This window comes from Cyanistes caeruleus, chromosome 1, assembly GCF_971803275.1.
Source record: "Cyanistes caeruleus chromosome 1, bCyaCae1.hap1.1, whole genome shotgun sequence".
In the NCBI taxonomy this organism is placed as follows: domain Eukaryota; kingdom Metazoa; phylum Chordata; class Aves; order Passeriformes; family Paridae; genus Cyanistes; species Cyanistes caeruleus.
The window spans coordinates 36,171,672-36,181,268 of record NC_141701.1 but is presented as its reverse complement, the minus strand read 5'-3'; the positions used below and the strand labels follow the sequence as shown (position 1 = coordinate 36,181,268).

Below are 9,597 nucleotides of genomic sequence, written 5' to 3'. Positions count from 1 at the left end.
GTGGAGGGCTGTTGCAAGCACAGCAAGAGTTTGGAAAGGGAGGGTATTGTCATAGATCTCTGTGTGAGAAGAAAACAAATCACTCTGGGCTATCAGGGGGACCCTATGATGAGACACAGGAAGAGTGAAGTGGTGAATGTGGTGTTTCCTCCAGGGCTTTCAGCATGGCTTGAGGGAACCAGGACAGTTGCACTGACATGATACATAAAAGAATCCTCCAGTAAGTTCCTCCTCCAGGGCAAATATCCATCACTAGCACAGAGAATTCGTGAATTGTTAGACACTGCTCCTCTCTAGTCAATTGCTGCTACCTACCTAAATGCTGAGGCTGCTACCTACTTTTCCCTCTTTATAGCCTCAAATTCAGGCACTCTTACAGCATCTGGTTATTTTATATTTACATCTGAATCTTATATATTAGGACCGTAATAAGCAAACCATTCTCCCATGCTGACTTGCCTCACTTGGTGTACTCAGGTCTTGTGCAGGGCTGTCTGTCTTTCCTCCAGCAGCACAGAAACTGGGTGCAGCAGAAACACTGCCAATAGCTGCTTGCTATAAAAAGCTAATAGTCCTTCGTGAGCCATGAGAGGAATAACAGGAATAGAGCCTAAACTCTGGACTGCTTGCACTGCCCTTTGATGAAACTGTGCCCTGACACCAGGATGGTGAGACCATTTTTTTTTCTCATTGCAGTCATTGCTTGCCACAGTGAAGATCAGAATTTTTTAATGTTATTTTTACCTTTGACATTGAAAATCTGCAATGTTGTTTACTGTTTTGGAAGAGAAAATCATTATTTTAGTGACAGAGTTGTTTTGCTAATCTTTTAATAGTGCCTAGCAGCATCCCTCTGCTCTTTTATTGTCTTTTCTTAGAATTCCTGGCTCAGAATGGATTGTAATTTTCATGATTTTATATGAAAATATGGTCTAAGTCCAAGCTGTCTGCCATTTTTTCAGAGAGACAACTTCTAGCTCACTACCTTCTTCACTTATTTCATTGGAACCCTGTTACTTAGATTGTGGTCGAGTTATTTCTGTCAGAGGTGATAAAAATGTGTATCTCTTCAGATATGGCTTTTTTGTCTTTTTATATATTTCAACCCTGCAATTCCTGTCTTATTATGCAAGCAAATTTCCAGTCCTGGAGCCTCTTGAGCTATCAACAAATTCTGGTTGTTAAGACTCCACTTTTAGAAAGTTGGAATACAAATACTTGAGTTTACCCTAGGTGAAGCATCTGGGGCAGTTATGTCTCATCTAATGCTTAATGGTCCAATTGCTTGGTAGACCCATTCATAATTCATCAGGCATCTGATTAAACGTAGTTTAGTCTGACTCATGTGGTACTGTTTGCAGCTAATTTAAAGGCAGAACAGCATACTTGCACCAGCATGTGCCAGGGATGTAGAATGAACTCTCTCCTGATTAAAATATCAACCCTTTTATATGGTTCCATATTCCAAAAATTGCAAATTGCGGTTTTTTTCCTGGGACAGCAGACATTTCTGTTCACACTGATAATTGTCTCTTTTTTGCTCTCCTTTTTGCCTTTTTCTTTCTTTTAAAATTGCAAGAAAGCATTATAACGTAAATCCTTCATTCACGTCTATTTCATATGCAGTGAAATACGCAATAGATTTACAGGTCCAAGGCTGGGAATGTAAAGGTGAGTTGGACAAGTGATAAAAATAATTTCTGTTCTTGAATGTTATGCAAAGTACAACAGAGGTACATTCTATGAGTATTCCTCATTTGTTTTCCAGTTACAGTTCAGTATTAGAAATTATTTAGCAACCTGGTCTAGTGTGAGGAGTCTGTGTCAGGATGGTTGGAACTCGATGATCTTTAAGATCCCTTCTAACCCTAGCCATTCAATGATTCTATGATCATTTCCCTTACTTTGTAGCAAGTTGATTTTAGCTTTTAGAAAATGTCAAATGACGGCACAGCAGTGCAGTTTTACCATTTATAATGATGATCTTTCTTTCTTTAATATCATAACACAGGAAGAATCTTAACCAGTATATGTATCTCTTGAAAAGTTATACAAAATAAGTTAACTGACAAAATATTGGAATGAAAAAGCAACTAATCTCAGCTTCAGAAAAAGAAAATTAAGAGGAATTCTGGCAATTAATAATTTGAACATTTAATTTCCAGCTATCATATTAAATGAAAATGTAATTGTTTTATATAGCCTCACAAGGAGAGTGGCCCATAAATAATTGCATTCATAAGGAAATAATTCTTATAGGTAAATGTGATGACCTTTTAATAAAAGGTTAAATGCTGGATGTGTTGAGGGAACTCACTGTATGTTAATATGGAGCCATCAAATCTGATCTTCTGTAAAGTCTGAATTTTGTGCTTGAAACAGGAAATTAACTTTGTTTTGTTTGAAAATTATACTGTATTTTTCATTTATGAGTATGGAATACTATTTCTGAGAATTCCCAAGTAGATTCACTAATTAAAGAACCCTTTTAAAATTCCCTTTAAGGAAAGACATATCAAATCTTTGTTGTCCTGAGGGATCTTGATAACACAGACTCCTCAAATTCTCCACAGAAATAAAAGCCACTAGAATATTATGCATATACTACATTTGCAGATTTCCTTAGGAGCAATGATGTTTCTACATTCATAAATAATTTTTTCATATCATAAGGTTAGCACATAAAATATTCAGAAAAACTAGCAAGAAATTACTGTCTTTCAAACTACTGCCATTTCCCATTGTTCATAGGCATATGACCAGAGTTTGAACTAAGATGAGGTGAGTATCTCTACCAATCTTTGCCTAGCAAATTCTAGTCAGGGGTAATTTGGCTTCATTCTCATTGTATGTGCAGGAGACAAGCAGTCACATTTGATAAGGCTGCCCATCAGTGGGCTCTAAAACATATTGTTTTACAATTATTATTAGAGATCATACCAGTCTATTAAAACTCAGATGATGAAGGCAGACTTCCGTATTACTCTGTCTTGAGATAAAGCCAAGAATTTTTTTGACTAAGGACTGAGAAAATAACAAGAAGGAGTGGATGGAGATGGGTAAGGGCTGGAGGCAGTGAGGGAGAGAGATGGAAAGACAGAGAATAGTGTGCAATCCATATATTGATGGTACTGCAGCACAAATCCTTCAGCCATCCTTAGTGGTTTGACATGCACATTTACTGAGGAAATTAATGAATGGAGTCCTGTGCTAGCTGAGAAAGAAGATCTCTTGGGGAGGAGTACTAGCTGGTTAGACTTATCCCATGATAAAGAGGTGGGACAGTGGGACTGAGTATTTCCACTGCTCATTGAATGCCTTTAGCTGTAGCTGCATATCAGGCTGGGTAAAGGAAGAAAAGTGCTTCACTGGCATTTTTTTCATTTTGAAGCAGAACTCAGTTTCATGTGTGTTCTGTGCTCTTTTCAATAGCACTTTGAAAACAGTTGTAAAACAGCTGTTTGATCATGCATATATTAGTGGAAAATGAATTCTGGATTGCTCGATAACAACAGAGGTTTGATTCAATGGCAACAAGACTTATTTGCTTTTACATCAAACTCCTCTGTGGGTGGCTTGGGAAGAAGACATTCTCCAGTGAGAGAGCAGAAAAGGTAGCACATGACGTTGGCATCCAGCTCTGTAAAGGAACACCACAATAAATTTGGAAAAGCAATCAATAATCTGAAATGTGCTTGTACAACTTACATTCTGCTTTTTCTAATAAAATGCAGTCTTGCTTGGACTCGCTTCTTGGATAGTTTGTCTTCTAATGACAGTTTTTACCTTCCAGTTTTTCCACAGAAGTATTAATCTTTTGTTCATACAGCTTCTTTCTCAGCCTCCCAGCCAGTGCCTCTGGAAGGATAGCTTCGTGCTGCTGCATTCGCTTCTTTGTGTGGAAAGAAAGTGATTTGCTTTTTGTATGCTATTTATAGAGAGCTTCTCCACAGAGATGGCATGCCCTCCCCCGATGGCTCTGAGCATCCTCGTACTGCAGCTACCCACCACCTGATGTCCTATTTTCTCATTGGCTCGAGCTGTTCCCAAACCTTGTGACTCCTGTGAGCTAACGCCCAGCTGTACCGGCTCTGAGTCTCCTGCAGCGAGGCATAATCTTCACTTTCACTTCTATCATTTGTCCTTAACATGCCAAAGCATCTGAACAAGTGCTTGCATTCATTCCCAGAGACCCCTGTCCTAGGTTAAGCCTGCAGGTCACCGTGGAAATGGTGATGCATTCCTCAGCTTGCTGAGGTGGTAAGCAGCTCTGTTACGAGATCTTCATAACTTACTGGAGGACTGTAACTCATATCATCACACCTGAGACAGAGATCTAATATTCAGATGACCTTTAATTTCCTGAAATTGTAAGTGCTGTCTCACCCTACATCTGTTGTTCAGCTAAAAGTCAGGCGACCGATTAACTTTCTCTATGGGATTTCCCTGTGATTATAAAGCCAGGTGACTGTGACAAGGTCACCAGGAAAAACAGTCTTGTGACTTCAAGCTTGACAGAAACCTGGCAGGAAATGCAGATGAGAGAAAGGTCACACTTAGGCAATGATAACCTTAAATATCAGAGACTGAGCTCAGAAATTTTTTTCAAACCATCAGAAGGATTCATGAAATATGTCTGTTTGTTCATTCCTCCAGGAGACCCTCTCTGTTCTTACATCTCAGTGTGTTATGATAAATAATGCATTGCCTTCCCAATAGCCTTGCTAAAACTGCTTCCTTAACCATATGAGGAGTACATTTCAAAAAGAGAACAAGCAGAGCACAGAGATGGAAATTAACCCCAGGACCGCCAGCCTCCATTAGCAATAATGGTGTCTGACAATTTCGGGGTTAAATGAGAAGTAGGTGCCTTTTTACTGAGTTCTGCTCTTTGTTCTTGCTTTAGTGTGTGTCATTGTGGAGACTGTCATGTAAGGTTAATGACAGCCTCTCATTACCCTTGTCAAATATGTAATAATGTGGCCCAACAACAGGGCTGAATGGCTCCTGCTTGTCAGACCCCTATGTTTTGCCTAGCAGATGGTCACTGTGTTTGGAGAGGCCCTCAGATCCATCAGTGCTATCCTGAACACGTGTGTGAGGGAGGCATTTTTCCCTGATGGGACAGTTCATGGATGGAATACTAATTGGGCACAGCAAGACGACTGAGGATTTATTTATTTTTGTTCCTGATAAAAATATGTTGTGTTCCAGGGAGGAAAGGGGAGGGAGGGAGAGAGAGGCAATCCCCCCCATTTCGGTTGTTGCCAGCCCCTCTTTCATTGTTTGGCTCCTTACATTGGCAAAATTGCTGTAGGTTATGCCTTATGCTAAAAATAGGGCTCTTCAGCTGCAGCATATATGGGCATGGAAATTCAGGCTTTGGTCAACTTTTGATTCTATATTTTAAAAAGGCCAACCCCTATTCTGCTGCCTCTTAAAGGGGAGTGGTTGCTTATTCACTGGGAGCTTTAGAGAGGCATCATGTTAACATATCCCCTTGATATTGCCTCCCTAGTTATTAGGATTAAATATTTATATTGTGGTAGCTGACCCTCCTGTGTTAGGTAGTATGCAAACAGAAAATATCTGTTCCTTCTCAAGGGAACATAAGCCTCTTTAGCATGAGGCTGGTGATGTGGAAGGCAGTGGTTTGCATTTTTAAGTGTATCAGTAGTCTGCTCTGAAAGTTGGTATCCTCAGCCTTTGACCATGCACCCACATCTATTAAACATAGAGCCCTTTGCAGCAGGAACTTACTCTCCCCAGAGTCTTGGGCTGGGGCTCTCCCAGATAGGTACAGAGTTTTATGTGGTTTTAGTTTTTTAAAATTATTACTTCCCTTGCTTCAGAAAACATTTTAACTTTTTTTTTTTTCCTTTTTTTTTTCCTTTTCCTTTTTTTTTTTTTTTTTTTTTTGTGTAAAGATATTGCAAAGTGATTAATATCATCTTTCCCCATTTGGAGAACCTTGCACTAATGGAACTCAATTGTTCTTTGTTGAAAATTCCTAATATGAGCAGACTGCACAGCCATAAAATAATGCTTTATCTGATGTGGTTACGTATAATTCGTCTACATCAAGGAGTGGGATTGACATGACTAAAATTAGGGTAGTTATAATGGTGCAAATGTTCTTAATGCAGACAATACCTCAGTCTGCAGAACAAAAAAAAATTTGTTCTAAAAAGAATAATCAGCTCTATTTGTTTCAGAGAGATGTTAACTCTGAAACTTAAATATAGCACTGTAGAAATCAACATGGTTAACTACTTCACTACTAAACCATATAATGGAGATAATCCCTATCACAAAGAGCTTTTTTTTTATTTTCCCAAGAAGTAGATTCAAAAAGCATCGTACAAAAATAACGGTGGGAAATTGCATTGGTTGCTTTATGCCGTTTTGTAGTAGAATTAATAAAACCTTTCACCAAGTTCTTGTCACTACCATCAAAGTAGTGTAGATTTCAGCAGCCAGGCCAGCTTGTTGCAGAGTTCATATAATCAAGCCTGTCCCAGACCAAGAATGAAAATTGAAAGTAAAAAAATGTATTGTCTAGTGTTTCCCATTAAAAAGACATTAAAAACTCGCATGTAAAATGCTAATCACTTCAGAAGTGTAAGGAAAACAAGGTAGAAAAGCTATTTCAAGGAGGTCCAGGGGTCTTTTTCAGGAGGTTTAGTCTTTTCAGTCCATCATCCTTTTCAAATCTCATTGTCAGTAATTCTTTTTAACAATAAAGTGACTAATTTTCCATCTGTAAATGATTCTGGTAAAGATAAGGTCCAAAAGTGCACACCTGAAGTGGTAAAGCACACACAGCTTAGTCACCTCATCCTTTGGGGCTGTGAGCGTGCATCTGAGAGAATGGGAAGGACTTTTTCCATTGCCAGCCTGACAGCAGGCTTTAAAAAAGAAATTCTGCAGTCAGCAGACTTTAGTACTTTTTTTAAAAGACATTTACTGTGACTATTACTCAAGTTGGCATAGTTCCCTTTCCTCTCTACCACTTTCACTGAAACAGCAAAGAAATAGGACAGTTGTGGTTAATAGGTAATTGAGGAGATACCTTCTTCTTGATACTGATGGTTTTCCTCACAGAAAGGATCCTAAGAATAGAAGATAAGAAATCATGTGAAGTTCCTAGGGCTTCCTGAGGGAAAACAAATGAGGAATAGAAAGGTTGCAGCATGTGAGTCAGCTTTCTATCCTGCCCACTCACATGGTGATGCCCAGTGCCCTGGGGGAATGGGGTACCAGAAGAAATAATTGTTCCCATGTAGAATATCCACCTTCTTGAGTAGACCAGTGAAATACAAAAGTGTAGGCCAAGCCTGTTAATTAGTATATGTAAAAGTAGAGAAAAATTGGCTAAATCAAGATGGCAATTAAAGTCAGCAACATTCTCAGCAAGTATCTCTGAAATTAGCAGATATGTAATGAAGTCAACAGCCATCTCTGCTGATTTTATCAGATGGTATTTTCTGAGGCAAAGCAATACAAAGTGAGCATAGAATCTAAAACTCTCCTATTTCTATTAACCCCTTTGTAATGCACATTGCAGGTTAAGCTTGTAAGTTTTTTGTCTCAACAGTCACTTTGCTGATGCAGAGGAGTTCATGACTTTACAAAATGTTGAGAAATACACAACACTTGTGTGGGATATTTTAAAATGAAAGCTCCCTGAATTATATGTAAGAACACAAGCCTGGTAGCATACAAGCTGACCAGGAGGAGTGGTGAACCCAGCAGTATATCAACAAAAGCAGTGTAATTTTTCTTCTATTAAATATTAGTAAGAACTGGATTGCCAAAGCATTGCTTTCTCCAGGGAATGGGAGAATATGGTAAGGCAGAAATGATGCAGGAGTGGCAAAAATGAAGTGTAGAGGAGAGAAGAGCAGCTTCTAAGCTCCCAGAATGAAGGATGGGGTAGGAAGCAGTGTCTGTAACAGCCCTTCTGGCACAGAATTAGAGAGACATCAAAATGTAATTCCAGCAATGAAGAACAGTCTAACTTCAGTATTGAGATGCACAGCTGGTCACTCCAAGGCAATTAAAATGAATTGGCTGAATTTGTTTATTTGAAGGAAGCAGGAGAGAAAGTTCTCCTTTTTAGGAATTCTGGTAAGGTTTGCCTCTGCCTGGGAAAGGTGGGGGGATTGATTTGACTGATAGAATATATTATAGTTTACTATTTCAAGAGTATTGATATGCTGGAGCAGACTACATAACCTGGAGCTACAGAGATATTTTTTTTTTCCAAAACTGCCTGTCTTCTGAATATGACATGAGAAAGACATCAAGTTATTTGAGTGTCAATAAGCTAGACCACAAATTTATGGAGAGTGAGAAAAATATGTTTTGAAGTGTTAGCTCCCTGCACCCTTAAGAAGCCCAATGATGAAAACTTTTCCCTGATAATTAAAGCTTAAATTTTGAGAAATATAAAGTTTTCTTTACTTCTTAACTGTCATTCAATTATGACTGAAAAAAGCAAAGTGATTTGTAAAGGCACAGAGCATATTTTTTTTTGAGGAACAGACAAGTTTAAGACTCTGCTGTGCAGCAGCACAGGAAAAAGAGCAAAGCAGTCTTCTCTATTTGGAATGGCCATGATTTAATTGGCTCCTACTGATCCCTTATTAATTAAAAAATATTGTAGGCTCTTTGAAGCCTGCATTGCTTCCTGTCTGAAAACATGCTTGTCAATCTTGCCCCCTCTCTGCATTATCATACAGTGAGGATTTTAAGCAATCTTTGTGTTTCTTCCCTCCTGTGTTTATCCCAGGAAAGGGCAGCTAGGAGTTAGAAGAAGTAGTACTTCCCAGCTTGCACATGACTTTTCCAACAGCACCAGAGAGCTGCAGGCTTCCCCAGTGCCTGTTCTTGAGTATCAAACCCAAGCTTTGTATGTAGCTTCAACTGGGATGATTTCACTCACCAGAACTTAACAGGCACAAAAAAAAAAAAAAAAAAAAAAAAAAAAGCCTTCTGCAGTTCCTAATGAGACCCAATTAAAAGCAAAATTCAAATGCACAGCTCTATTTCCTTGTGTGACCTTCGTGTCAGGCTACTGCAAATGGTCATGGTCCCTGGGAAAAATGACAGACTGAGGAAAGTGACTGAACAAAAGAGACACATCTGTCTACTGTTGGTAGGAAGAAGGCACACAGCCCATCCCCTGCTGATGGTCCTAATGGTGCACCACAGTTTCTCTCAGAGGCAGACAGAAGCAGTATAAACAAGCCTGACTTTCTCTGAACTGCTTCCTAAGTCAGGATGCCCTCTCCTCTGGGAGGAGCTCTCTTATGGCTACGTGCCAACAGAACCATTTGGCTCACACAGTGATGTTGGTACCTCAGTACCTGCATAATGATGGTAGGGTTGCTTTGGGTTGGGTTGGGTTTTTTTAATACTCTTAATATGCTTTTGAGTTTTCATAAAACCTCTGCTATGAATGTCCTTTTTCTGGAAAATATGGGAAAGCAAGATATATATCTGTACAGACAGTTTTTATTCTAATTCCCCTGCTACTGGTAAATTTGATTAGGAGAAAAAAAGATGCTGAACAAATATTTTTAAAATCTGCCA

At 39.0% G+C, this 9,597-nt stretch overlaps 1 long non-coding RNA gene across 2 annotated transcripts in view; it reads left to right on the top strand.

Annotated features, from left to right (window-relative positions):
- Nucleotides 1-537: 537 nt before the first annotated feature.
- The window catches only part of LOC147655427 (uncharacterized), a 127,237-nt gene continuing 118,177 nt past the window's right edge, over nt 538-9,597 (top strand). For both annotated transcript variants that reach the window (XR_015286191.1, XR_015286190.1), the window contains exon 1: nt 538-668. This is a non-coding gene — a long non-coding RNA (uncharacterized LOC147655427). The remainder of the gene's footprint in view (nt 669-9,597) is intronic.